Here is a 15,000-nt window from a genome sequence, read left to right as displayed (position 1 = left end):
TTCCTGTTCTTGTGCTCAAGGACAGCGGAAGATGGCCAAATAGATACTAAAGTGAAAGTCCAACTGAACTGGGAAACTCCAACTCCCATTGTCATTGTGACACAGCACTCCACAGCACACAAGTGAGCACTGCACACTGAGAAATTGCATTTATGTCCCACCCATGCTAGTGGGAAGCCCCCAATGGCGCCCGTAAGGGAGCAGTGCGACGGAACGGTACCATGCTCAGGGTACCTCAGTCATGGTGGAGGATGGGGGAGAGCATTGGTTAATTACTACCCCCACCAACCTGACGGGTCAGGAGTCGAATCGGCAACCTTTGGGCTACAAGTCTGATACTCTTAACGGCTTACCCATGACAGCCCATGACACTACCATGTCATGTGTTCAGTGATACATCCCTCAGGAACAGAATGAGCATTACCAAAGCATGTTATTGCACAATCTCAAGTAGTGCACTATGATACAAAATATATTCCAGGAGAAATGGATGATTGTATAGCCTTCCTTTTGTGTTTGGGTCGCCACCTAACCGTTTTGGGTTTTAAAGGTGCAAAACATCCATTTGATGATGACGTCAAGGCTTTTTGACATGGTCAGGAATCTCTAGCTGAATTTTTGTTTTCCTGAATTTGAAAATGGTATAGCTGAAAACATAACACTTGCTGTGTTTGGGTCGTTTTCGACATGGATATTTACAAGAAAAAGTTATGAAGCAGTAATTATTGCCAAAAAAAAAAGAATCATAACTTTTCTGCGGGGCAAAGTAGAATGATTCTTTGCCCATATAATCACTAATTCAGCCATAATATCCTTATGTTCATGATAGCATAATCGACATGTCAGCTAGCTCAACTGACAAGTGTTGGATCCACTGTCACTTCAAACCTTTGCTTCTTCCTTTTATGATACTTAACACCAAATAAAATGATTATTATTATTATCATTATTATTATTATTATCCTTATACATGACAGTTGCAGTAACAATATTACATCCCATTTTGTGATTGGCTGCTTATATTTAGAAAGAAAACAACCCAAAACCTTATTTGTCCCAATTTAGCTGATGTCCCCATTTACCTTAGTTCACCCTATGTTATTATGCTCCCAAATGCGTCCGCTTATTGGCTGGTAACACCACCCGTCTGGTGGTCGACTGAATACCCTCCCCCCAGAGAAGCGTAATCAGACCATTCGTGAATTACAGTACAAAGTCATTCAAAACGAATGGTCTGTCTCATCAGCCTAGTAGTATACAGTAGTATTGTATGCTACTTCGCCTCTGTCACGCCATGCTACGCTACGCTATGCTACGCTACGCTATGCTACGCTACGCTAACTGGCCCTGTCCTCACCTGTGCTATCTAGTCAGTGGAGCTGTGGGTCTGCTGAAGCAGCAGCGTAGCTCTTTCACACCCTCCCTCACGCTACGCCACTATTGGCCAGAACTGACACACGCGAGCATGCACACACGCACACACGTATACATGTACATACACACACACACACATAAGCACATACATATACACATGTACAAGTGTGCGAGCGCGAGCGCAGACACACGCGCACACATACACACGCACACACATACACACACACACGGAAACATACTCCCCCTCCCCCCTTAGCCTCTGCATTGTTGCCATGGCACCTTGTCAGTAGTGTGTGTGTGTGTGCGTGCGTGTGTGCGTGCGTGTGTGGTGTTGGACGAGTAGCTTGTTGTGACTGGACTGGCCACACTCATTAGGCCCCCACGCTCACTCCCCATCACACACATCTCTCTCTCTCTCTCTCTCTCTCTCTCTCTCTCTCTCTCTCTCTTTCTCTCTCTCTCACTCCCCTCCATTGCTCCAAACAGGTCTTTCTTTCTTTCTTTCTTTCTTTCTTTCTTTCTTTCTTTCTTTCTTTCTTTCTTTGCATCTGTCTGTGCATGTGCATGCATGTGTGTGTTGTGTTGTGCTGTTTGCCAATTTGTCTGGCATGGCATGGTGGGGGTGGTAGCGGTGGTGGTGGACAGTCCCATCGCTTCCAGTCTGAATTAGGCACTGTTCCATGTGTTGCAGTTTTGGTTACAGTAATAGTGTTTGTGTCGTTTTGTCGCTAATTATTTTGTGTGTGTGTTGTAGATTATTAACTAGATGAGATGATTCAGTGGAATGGACGCATCTTCATACAAGCAGTACAAGTACATGCCATTAGCAAACCCCCCTTAAGACACAAAATCCCAACACTGTTGCCATGGCTGAAATGTCATGTTTGAATACAGTGTGTTGGTAAAGAATGTCTTTAATTGCGCAGCAACCTCATAATGCAGCAATAACAATTTGCATTTCGGCGTGTTTTTGTCTGTAGCACTGTGGCACCATTTGGGAAATTTGACAGAAATGTGCTATTTTGAATTTTCTACTACAGTACACTCATATAAATGCAAATAGGAGTTCCGTGCCTTTGGCAAGGACAGCTTATACATCAATCTAACCCCTTTTTACGTTCCCCATGATCCAACTAAAGGTTCTTTTTGAAGGAACTTTAAAGGAATCTTCAAGGTTCTTTATAGGAACTTTCACAGTTTTACACTGACTGCAGGTGTAAAACACGAAAGCTCTGAGCCTAGATCAGTTGGAGCTGGAGGAGTTAGGGGTTAGAGCTAACGTGGATTTCTGATTTCTTTCCTGCACACATTTAATTCCTCGAATTTGTAGCTGTCATGTCTCTCTGTCTTTCTCACTCTCATCAAAAATGAGTGGATGAGTGTAATTTTTTCTTCCTAACACAGAGCAATCTTTTGCCCCTCTCTCTCTCTCTCTCTCTCTCTCTCTCTCTCTCTCTCTCTCTCTCTCTCTCTCTCTCTCTCTCTCTCTCTCTCTCTCTCTCTCTCTCTCTCTCTTTCAAAATGGCATTCAAAAAGCCTCAGTGTGTGTGTGTGTGTGTGTGTGTGTGTGTGTGTGTGTGTGTGTGTGTGTGTGTGTGTGTGTGTGTGTGTGTGTGTGTGTGTGTGTGTGTGTGTGTGTGTGTGTGTGTGTGTGTGTGTGTGTGTGTGTGTGTGTGTGTGTTCTCTCAGTGCGTTGTGCAGTAGTCTGAGCGGGCACATCCCCCTCTCTTCTTCATCCACCTTCCTCCTTCCTTTCTTCACCCTTCTCTTCTACTGCTCTTCCTCCATTCTCCTCCTCTTCCCTCTCTCTCTCCCTCTCTCTCTCTCCCTCTCTCTCTCTCTTTATCATCTTCCTGCTGCTCTTCTTATTCCTTCTTCCTCATTCCTTTCTACATCTCTCTCCTCTCATGTCTCTTTTTTATTCCGCATTCCACATCTCTCTCTCCTCCATTCTCTTTTCCCTCCCATTGCTTATCTCTTCTTCTTCTTCTTCTTCTTCTTCTTCTTCTTCTTCTTCTTCTTCTTCTTCTTCTTCTTCTTCTCTCTCTCTCTATCTCCCTCTCTTTCTTTCCATCTTCCTGTTCTGTTCTTCTTCTTCTTTTCTCTCTCTCTCTCTCTCTCTCTCTCTCTCTCTCTCTCTCTCTCCCTCTCTCTCTCTACTGTGCTGCTGTAGTTACATAAGGGGAATTAAAGCCTGAGCTCCAGCGCTACAGGGCCTTGAGTTCACACCGCAGCAGGGGTGGGGAGGGATGGGAGAGGGGGACACAGAGAACACACAAGGAAGACGAGAAGAGAGGATAGGGGGATGCAGAGAACACACAAGGAAGACGAGAAGAGAGGATAGGGGGATGCAGAGAACACACAAGGAAGACGAGAAGAGAGGATAGGGGGATGCAGAGAACACACAAGGAAGACGAGAAGAGAGGATAGGGGGATGCAGAGAACACACACAAAAGAGAAGAGAGGATAGGGGGATACAAAGAACACACAAGGAAGACGAGAAGAGAGAGAGAGAAGAGAGGATAGGGGGATACAGAGAACACATAAGGAAGAAGAAAAGAGAGGATAGGGGGATACAGAGAACACACAAGGAAGAAGAGAAGAGAGGATAGGGGGATGCAGAGAACACACAAGGAAGAAGAGAAGAGAGGATAGGGGGATACAGAGAACACACAAGGAAGAAGAGAGGATAGGGGGATACAAAGAACACACAAGGAAGAAGAGAAGAGAGAGAAGAGAGGATAGGGGGATGCAGACAACACACACAAAAGAGAAGAGAGGATAGGGGGATACAGAGAACACAACGAAGAAGAGAAGAGAGGATAGGGGGATACAGAGAAAAAGACAAGAAGATGCAAAGGACAAGATTTGAAAAAAAGAAATGAAAAGAATACTAGTAAAGGAAGGTGAAAAATGAAAGGAAAGAACAGAATAGGGTAAAAGAAAAGAACAGAGCAGGGGTGCATTTCTGGAAAGCGTAGTTGCTAACTATGTTAGCTACTTTGTTGGTTGCAATGCAATTTCCCATTGCAACTACCGAAGTTGCTAACTGCTAACAACTACGCTTTCCAGAAATGCACCCCAGAATAGTAAAGGGGCCATTAAAACCTACAATAGAGGAGTTAGGAAGCAAGAGAGTGTTGCCAGATGTGCAATAATTATCGTATTTGTACCATAATGTTGTGCTCTGCACGATCAAAAACATGATGTACGATAATGTCAGAGTTTTCATTCAGTTGCCTTGAACAGCCATTTGGTTTGTGTATGATAATATCATCCCAAGAAAACCCCCAAAAACGATAATTTTGAGGTTTTCACACAATAGTTCCATCTGGCAACACTGGATTCATGTGCGTGCACTGTTATATAGGCATGTATTGCAAAATGCACTGGGTGTCATTATAAAAGTAAGTAAAAATTAAAAAAGCTACCACTTCCAGAGGGCTATCATACCAAATAATGTCCCTCAGGCATGGAGGATTACAAAAAACATTGATAGACTTTGCCACCCCAGGTGATACCCATGTGAAAATTTGGCCTCTGGCTCACACCCTATGTATGTGAGACTAAATGGCCCACCGGTGTGTCAGTTGTGCGCCGCTAATTATGAGGGGGGGCCCTTTATGCCAAAAGTGCCGGGGGCCTATTTCTCCCCCAGTCCAGCCCTGGTAGCTACAGTACAGTAACTCAGTGTTTCTCAAAGTGGGGCGTAAGCCCCCCTGGGAGGGGCGTGGAGGCATCTCAGGGGGGGCGTGTGACATCTAATTTTGGGGTTTTCCCCCCAAGGAAATGATTTCCTGTCTCACCAATAAGTCAATAAGTTTAAAGCCCTCACCAACATTATATGATTAATTGTCATGAATTTGAATAGCATAGGAAATGAACACACATCTGCATTCGACTGCAGTCCCTCCCTATTAAAATATCAAATTTCCTTTGTTCCTTTGTCACCTTTCCTTTGATTCTTCGCACCGATCCCAAAATCAGTCTGCACGAATAGGCTACTGCTGTTGCTTGGGGGGGCTCGGAAGCATTCAGACCCTCTGAAGGGGGGAATGATGGAAAAAGTTTGAGAACCACTGCATTAACTCAATGGGGCGTAGGGGAATAAACTCAAACCTAATATCTACAGTAGGCCCCATTCAGTTGCAGTCTTGGCTGTAGGTTCATTATTTAGTCTATTGTATCAGATTGTTGCTTTTGTTTTCCTGCCAACAGTGCAAGCAAAGGGAAGGCAGGATGGTGTTCCATATCACTATTGTAAACATCCACAGAGTGCTTTACAATTTGATAAGATTGTAGCGGGAACTAAGGAGAAGTGAGAAAAATGTTATATACGATAAAATGAATGAATACAAAATCCAATAGAATAAGATGTAAGTAAGATAACAAAAAAAAACAACAGTGATCAATTAAATGCAATGAAATAAGTAAGCCCTCAACATTGAGTTTGTAAGGGCAAAGGTGTGTGTGTGTGTGTGTGTGTGTGTGTGTGTGTGTGTGTGTGTGTGTGTGTGTGTGTGTGTGTGTGTGTGTGTGTGTGTGTGTGTGTGTGTGTGTGTGTGTGTGTTTGTGTGAACGCGTGCGTGCGTGCGTGCGTGAGTACACGTGTGTGTGCGCGTGCATGCGTCTGTGCTTGTTCCAAAAATTAGGATCAAGCTCCTTGTGATCACGTTAGATATGGTCAGAACCTTTTGCGCCGGCCAAAACAGCTATGACCTCTACTGAGCACACAAACAAACACGCACGCACGCACGCACGCACGCACATGTGCGCACAGAAACGCAAACACAAAGGACTGTCGCTCCATCTCTCTCTCTGCCCCCATCGGTTCTCTGTCATACACACACACACACAAACACACACGCACGCGCACACACACACACACACACACACACACACACACACACACACACACACACACACACACACACACACACACACACACACACACACACACACACACACACACACACACACACACAGACTCAGACACATACACAGCAGGGCGTGTAAGCCTATCCATCCCTCTCCTCCCTTCTCCCGAAAATCAATAATGTTTGGCCTGATTCGAATAGAGACTGGGCCCCTCTCCTTTTACCAGGAAGTTGAGTGATGTCACAAAGGGCAGTGAGGTAATCCATGCGGATGATGTCATGCTGTCGCTGGCTCGTGGTGTTGGGGGGCGACTGCGCTGCGCTTCACTATACGCCAATGATTCAGCACAAGAGCCATAGGCACACAGGGTACAACCCACTGCAATTACATCACAACCATGTGGCGAGATGGAGGGAGAGAGAGAGAGAGAGAGAGAGAGAGAGAGAGAGAGACAGTTTGATTTTTGAAAATGCTTCATTTACGTAGACAGTGGCAAAAAACAGTACTACTCCGTCAAAAAAATTTTTTTTTAAATCATACGAATTAAGCAGGACATAGGGGACTCATGGGGAACGGAGGAGGGAGAGGGAGAGAGAGAGAGAGAAAATGAGAATGAGAAAAGGAATTTAGTAAAACTTTCACTGACAAAATAGATACAAGATAATATACTTTTGATTCACGGTAATCACAGCCAGACATATATTGGGTTTGCTGTTTGTAAACAGTTCCTGGCTCTGCGCCCCTGGCTCTGCGCCCCTGGCTGCACACTCTTCAACCTCTTATTGTTGGAAACTGCTGTCACTCAAAAAATTTGCTTACCTGGTTGGCTGCTTAGCATCTTGACCCTCCACACAGCCCGAATGTTTATAAACGGAAAACCTACGTACACTATAAGTTTCAAGTAATGTTCTTGGTATACATTCTTGGTTCTGAAAAACTCGATTTAACACAGAGTGGAATGGCATTTGCTGGATCATTGGTATACACAGCCAATAAGGGAAAGAAAATTCTGCCACACAACTTAGTGTAGTTTGGCCACAGAGGTCAAATTTCCATTAACCTGTAAAAAAAATAAACCGAATCACACACCACATCTTTAAAGGTCAACTTCCGATAAAAGATAGTTTTACTCGCTCCTTTTGAAAATCACACGGTCACCCCAAGTTGAACTCACATGCAAGGCTTCTTAGTGGTGCGTCACCTCGCCTGGCTGTGTTTCCCAATTGACATAAACAATGCAGAACCACGAGCGAATTACGAAAGCCTGTCTGTGTTGCGTCACATTGAAAGAAGGCGTTGCCTACAAGGGTTTATGTCAACCCACTTTTCTAAAAACATGTCAAGTATTTTTTTCTGCTTGTTTTCAAAACAAGCAACGCCTGGTGACCCGAAACCTAGCTTAGCCTAGCTATCAGCTGGTTGCTACTCTCAGATACACACAGAGCACACAGCCAGTTTATATACAGCATCCCCACTCTAGTCGATCCATGCCTGCAGTTCGCCTAGGGGTCGCTGTCGAAAGAGCACAGCCCTGAATGGAGCCTGCACGCCTCAGTTGGCGGCCCTATAGTGCAGTACCACCCGGGGAAGTGGTGTGGTATAGTGTCTTACCTCCTCCGTCCACCTGGTGGCACCGTACTGCATTATGATATGGAATGTGTACATTAATATACGAGTCAGTTCTATGCATGAAGTCAACCACTAAAATTGTTATCAAATGTACAGCCCGTGTCCGTTCTGCAATCCTTCTTAATCCTTCACATACACAACATATTGGCGACGAGAATGGCTAGTATCGGAATCTCACAACCTCCTGCATTACTGGAAAGTCCGGGTGAGCCGACGATGTTGTATACAACCTGGATACAGATGTTCGAAAATTACCTGCTAGCATTGACCACGAATGAAATGCCGGACAAACGTAAGCGCGCATTACTTTTGCATTGTGTAGGCACCGAAGGCCAGCGCATTTTTCTTTCCTTACCTGACACTGGCACTTCTTACAAGTCTGCCTGTGACGCGCTGAAGAAGTTTTTTGTGCCGAAAGTGAATGTCGTGGCTGAGAGGAGTAAGTTCCGTCAGCGTGCTCAGAGACCGGGCGAAACAACTGTACAGTACATTGCTGCATTGAGGGACTTGCTAGTGAACTGTGATTTTGGCACGTTAGCCGATGACATGATAAGAGATCAGCTGATCGAGAAAACGTCCTCCACACGGATTAGAGAACGTTTACTGTTGGAAACTGACTTGAAATTGGATAAGGCAATCACGATCGCCACCCAAATTGAATCTGCGGTGGCTGAAGCTAAAGCTATTGCTCCCATGCATGACGCTACGGTGAAACTCGTTCAGCCGAGAGGAGGCAACGGTGCTTACAACAAGCGTCGGGGCAAAGGCAAACCGCAGGCACCAGTCCAACGTACACCTACACAGCACACTTCTCAAAATAAAACGTGCTACCGTTGTGGATCCAACTCTCACTTAGCAAATGACCCCAAATGTGCTGCCAAGAATGCAAAATGCAACAATTGTGGAAAAACGGGACATTTCAGTAAAGTGTGCCGCAGCTCAGTTCCCACACACAGTGTGAAAGAGGTTGCTGTTCCCGATCTTACAGTGCTACATGTTGCTCCTACCGCTTCTGTCTCCCAAACAAATCGCCTTACCTGCACAGTGTCTCTTCATGATAAAGATGGACAGTCACTTACCACTGATTTGCTTGTTGACACTGGTTCAGCAGTCTCCATTCTCCCTGAGAGCATCTACAGTCAGTCATTCATGCATGTGCCTCTCACTAAGCCTACTGTACGCCTGGTGACTTACATGAAAAAGCCTATTCCTGTACTTGGCTGTCTCCAGCTTACTGTGACCTACCACAATCAGAGCGCACACACTGACTTTTACATTGTCCCCGATGGCACACCACTGCTTGGAATGGATCTGTTCACTGCACTTCGCCTTCACATCCAAGATGGACAGATCGCCACACCTGCTTCACCTGCTGCACCACTGGTGAGTCACACAGTCAACACTACAAGCGCATTAGGCGTTGCTACTGGATTCATACACAAAGTCAAAATGCGTCCAGATGTGCCTCCAGTCCAGCAGAAACTACGCCGACTCCCGTATGCTGTGCGCGACACTGTCTCCGAGGAGCTGAAACGTCTGGAAGCCGACGGCATCATCGAGAGAGTCGACTCATCTGCCTGGGTGTCGCCTCTGGTGATCGTCAGCAAGAAGTCAGGTAGTCTTCGTGTTTGTGTGGACCTACGTGAACCAAACAGGGCTGTGGTGATAGACAGTCACCCCCTGCCACACATCGAAGAGGTCTTTACAGAGCTCCGTGGTGCTACAATGTTCTCCACAATCGACCTACAAAATGCATACCACCAAGTGCAGTTGCATCCAAGCAGCAGAGATCTTACCGCGTTCATATCGCATGATGGACTCTTTCGTTTCACACGAGTGCCCTACGGCCTGGCCTCAGCACCCAGTGCATTCCAACGCATGATGTCTCAGATCCTGGCGGGTCTAAAGGGTGTGCAGTGCTATCTTGACGACATAATTGTCAGTGGAGAGACGCCTGAAGTGCATGACGCCAGACTGAAAGCCGTACTTCACTGTCTACAGGAGAGTGGGTTGAAGCTCAATGTTGAGAAATGGCACTTCAGACAGACAGAGTTGCCTTTCCTTGGGCATCTAATATCTGCTTCTGGCCTACAACCAGACCCTGTCCATGTCCAAGCTGTGCTTCAAGCTCCACCTCCACACGATGCACAATCTCTACGCTCCTTACTGGGCCTGACTGCGTGGTATTCAAAGTTCATTCCCAACTATGCCATGCTTGTGGAACCTCTCCGTACGCTACTACGCCAGTCCACTGCTTTCCACTGGCCAGAGGAGGCGCAAGGAGAACTGTTGCAAAGTGAAATAAATCATCGCAACATCATCTGCCCTTGCCTTGTTCGATCCTGAGCTCCCTACGATCGTGACAACAGATGCGTCAGACTATGGCATTGGCGCTGTGCTGACACAGATGAAGGGCAATACAGAACAGACCATTGCATTCACTTCGAGACCGCTTACTGCATGTGAGCGCAACTACTCAACAGTCAAAAAAGAGGCCTTGGCATGTGTCTGGGCGTCTGAAAAGTGGTGTACTTACCTCTCGGGCCGTCATTTCACTTTACGGGCTGATCATAGCCCCCTGACCACTCTACTCACTAACAAGGGCCTTGGACGTGCAGGCATGAGAATAGCTCGCTGGTCTGCTCGCCTGCTGTGTTTCAATTACACCATCGAATACAAACCTGGCCATGAGAATGTTACAGCAGATTGCTTGTCACGCTTGCCTCTGCCCATCACAGATGAACACGAGGAGATGGAGTTGGAGATGGTAGCTGCTGTGTCCCTGTCCCCCGACTTCGCTGCAGTTACAGCTGATGAGTTCTCCAGTGTCTGTGATGCGTGCCCTCTGCTACAACAAGTGCGACACTTCATTGCAAAGGGATGGCCTCGCACTGCAAAAGGCCTAGACCCTCTCATCGTGCCATACTTCGATATGCGGTACGAGCTGGCTGTGCAGAAGTGTCATAGTGCGTGGCACTCACCGTCTAGTCGTACCCGAACAACTACAGGCCAAGATGATCCAGCTTGCTCATGCTACACACCCAGGAATCGTTCGCACAAAACAAAGACTGAGAGACTTGTACTGGTGGCCTGGAATGGATGCGCAGGTCGAGTCTGCCATCAAAGAATGCCTTACCTGCCGCCAACATGACAAAACCGCGAAAACCCGCACTGCTCCACTTCAACCTGTGCCTACTCCTACTGCTGCCTGGGAAAAGGTGGCTGTGGACATTGTTGGTCCAATTCACACTGCACCTGCTGACTGCCGCTTTGCCATCACACTCATCGACTACTACAGCCTGAGATTGCTTTCAGCTCTACTGTTACCTCTGCCACTGTGATGACTTTTCTTGCCACTGTCTTCAGCAGAGAAGGAAATCCCCTGGAGCTGGTTAGTGACAACGGCTCGCAGTTTGTTTCGGCTGAGTTCGAGGCGTTCCTTGCCGACAGGAACATCAAGCACTGTCGCAGCTCTGTGTACTACCCACAGGCTAATGGGGAAATCGAGCGCTTCAACAGAGTGTTCAAAGACTGCCTACAAACAGCCAACATCGAAGGTAAACCACTGAAACCTTTTGTCACTGAGTTCTTACACAGTTCTTACACTGCACATGCCGTGACTTCAGTGTCACCTTCTGAACTACTGCATGGTAGACCTCTCAACACCAAGCTGCACATCAGAGGTACAAACTCCATGTGCCCCTGCGCTGACATAACAAACCTGCAACAGAACATTCAAAAGAAACAAGAAAAATCCAAACAATACACTGACAAACGACGTGGTGCGAAACCACCCAACTTCCAGATCGGATCTGCTGTCCGCATCCGCAAACCTGGAATTATTGCAAAAAGACTGTCAAAGTTCACAACCCCCCTGAAGGTGGTAGCCCAAAAGGGTCCTGCCACTTACCTGCTGTCCGATGGAAAAGTGTGGAATGCCTTCCACCTTGCCCCCTCATCCGCCGCCTGTGCTGCTGTTCCAGCATCACAGCCTGATGAGGCTTGCCCCCTGCCAAGCAACCAAGGTGCCGAGCCTGAGCCACCTGAACCTGAGTCTGTACACTCACCGCATCAGTCCCCTCGGGTACCGAGAGCACGACACGCTCCTGCATGGCTCGAGGATTATGTGACTTAAAAAAAAAAAAGAGAGAGAAAAGATGTGATATGATGTAAAATGTGAAAATGTTCATTGTTTACTGTTGATCAATATACAGTTTGCTTACTTGCCTGCATTTAATGTCATACGGTTCATATTGTGGCATAATACTTACCTTTAAGATGTGTTTACATTAACTAGGTCCTACTTAGTTGTTACTTATTGATAGTATAAATTCTTACATTATAATTGTTTATTTTTGATACATACTTACCTGCCTTAATGAATGAGGTTTATGTTTTCTACAGGTTTTAATACTTACCGAATTTGAATTGCTTATTTCATGGATTCAAGTTACTATGAGTTTCTAGTTTTAATTACCTGCATTCTTATGCTACTGTTCAGCTTATTCTTACAAAAGAGGGATATGTGGTATAGTGTCTTACCTCCTCCGTCCACCTGGTGGCACCGTACTGCATTATGATATGGAATGTGTACATTAATATACGAGTCAGTTCTATGCATGAAGTCAACCACTAAAGTTGTTATCAAATGTACAGCCCGTGTCCGTTCTGCAATCCTTCTTAATCCTTCACATACACAACAAGTGGCGAGTCTATAACCTTTAGAATCTCTCTGCAGAGCAGGAGGAGGGAGCCAATCAGAGACAGATATCCACGAGAAACTCGGAAGACCCTCTTGTTTGTCCACAAGCCACCTTGCTAGCTTGCAAAAACGGCTTGAAACAAAGCAACCATAACGTTTTCTTTTTAAACAGGACCAACGCGTAACGCATTCAATAACAATGATGAAATAACGATGAGAGGACAACTTTAAATACCTTACTCTGGTGTCTGTTCTCCCTGCTCTTGGCTGATAGTGTGGAAATACTAGTAGGAGACTTAGGAGCCAAAATGCTAACACACTGTAGTGAGTGCCGGGATGGGGACATTAAAGACAATGTGAAAAGGGGACATTCAAGACAAAGGCTACAATTTAAAGCCATGAATATTAGAAGATAGTGAACATGTTGCATTTTTTCTCTCTAGCTCTTAGCATAGCCTAGATCACCGATGGGATAGACTCAATATGATATTGTGTTAAAATAATTTCCAGCAATGTCTAGAGTTTTTCCCAGCTGGATGATACGCATATGTAGTAGCCTGATTATCATCGACTTTCAAAAATCTTCGAGACCTGGTCTGACCAAGAGCATAACAATTAACATTTCCCAAACAGCATTTCCCAAATGACCTCCCTTGGTTTGCTAATGATTGTTTGCTTCCTAACAAAGTGGGAGGAGTTCCCGTATTTGCGGGAACCCAGAAAGTACTTGCATTGCTCTTGACCTGACTGGTAGCAACGCTGAAGCTGTTGCGTCACTAGGAGGGCACAGCTTGGCTACATTTGTAGTAGCATGTTTTGAATATATAGTAGGGTGTATAAGCAAGGAAAGAAATCAGTCAAGTTGGGGGACCAAAGCGGTTTCCCAATCCCAAGATTTTTCTCTCTTCGCCTCATCATAAGCTACGTATTTTGTCCTCCCCTTCCCTTTACTTCCTCCTAACCTGACTTTGCGATCATTTCTTTCTTTCTTTCTTTCTTTCTTTCTTTCTTTCTTTCTTTCTTTCTTTCTTTCTCTCTCTCTCTCTCTCTCTCTCTTTGTCTCGCCGTCTCTCTGTTTCTTCTCGGTTACTGTTTCTCTTCCTCCCTATTTCTCTCTCTCTCCTCTCCATTTCTTTCTCTCTCTCTCTCTCTCTCTCTCTCTCTCTCTCTCTCTCTCTCTCTCTCTCTCTCTCTCTCTCTCTCTATGTCTCTCCATTTCTCTCTTCTTCTTCTCTCTACCTCTCCATGCTCCCTCTCTCTCTCCCTGGCAAGTAGCGAGAGCAATTACATAAAAGCCAGATGTCAACCTGGAGCGCCGGGCAGCCTCCTCCAGCAGCCATCTCATCCTGCACCTCCCCTCTCTCCCTCTCTCCCTCTCTCTCTCTCTCTCTCTCTCTCTCTCTCTCTCTCTCTCTCTCTCTCTCTCTCTCTCTCCGTACTGAAACAGAGGTGTGCGGCAACACCGGGCCCGAGTGTTCTCTTGCCAAAAGCCATAAACTCAAATTGGAAAAAAGCTGTCGTCATTAGTATACAGTAAAAAAAAAAAAAAGAAAGAAAACGCATGCTGCACTCCCTCTGTATAGCAGTGCGACGCTGGTATGCTAGCCCGTAGGGCTGCACGATTATGGAAAAAATCATAATCACGATTATTTTGGTCAAAATTGTAATCACGATTATTAATTGAATTTTGCAGATTTTTTGGAAAATGATAACAAGATGAAATATAACCAAGAATGAATTATATACGGGATGAGCAAAATAAAATGAATTGTAATGATTATGTAAAGGCAATAGCATGAAACTTAGGTGGACAGATTTCTGGCCAGAAACACCAGCCTGTCAATATGTTCTGGCTTCAAGGACGTTCTCACAGGTAGGTCACTATTTCCACGATTAAATCACGATTAAAATTTTTCACGATTTTCGATTATTTTCGATTAATTGTGCAGCCCGACTAGCCCCCTTCCTACTACCAGGGTTGCCAGATGAGGCTGATGATTTCCAGCCCAGAAAATGCTAAAAACCTGCCTAGAAGCACTAAATCCCACCCAATTCTATTGATTTCTATGGCTAAAAATTTGCAATTTTTTTTCTGCTACGTGACATTTTTACCCACAAACAGCCATCCTAAGCTGCCCGATCTGGCAACACATACTACATACAACTGCATACTACAGTCTTTGTTTCATACACGGTCCCCAATCTTCCATCTGAGGGCTATACCCGTTTTCTATATACAGTATGGGCCATCCAAAGACTAAGTGTAGTGACTACGCCAACACTGAAACTGAGAAAAAAGGTCTTTAAAGCCTTGGAATTAGGTTGGATATTGCAGTTACTATACTGCAAATGTGACATGGCAATATCTCTAAAACGGGACACATTTAGACCATAAGGCGTTGTCGCAAGCAATACAA

General features: G+C 45.5%; 1 protein-coding gene across 1 annotated transcript in view; it reads left to right on the top strand.

Annotated features, from left to right (window-relative positions):
* The window catches only part of LOC134449080 (voltage-dependent calcium channel gamma-2 subunit-like), a 125,426-nt gene that overhangs the window by 98,883 nt on the left and 11,543 nt on the right, over positions 1 to 15,000 (top strand). The window lies entirely within an intron of this gene.

Source organism: Engraulis encrasicolus, chromosome 1, assembly GCF_034702125.1.
Source record: "Engraulis encrasicolus isolate BLACKSEA-1 chromosome 1, IST_EnEncr_1.0, whole genome shotgun sequence".
NCBI classification, from domain to species: domain Eukaryota; kingdom Metazoa; phylum Chordata; class Actinopteri; order Clupeiformes; family Engraulidae; genus Engraulis; species Engraulis encrasicolus.
This window is presented reverse-complemented; position numbering and strand designations above follow the sequence as displayed.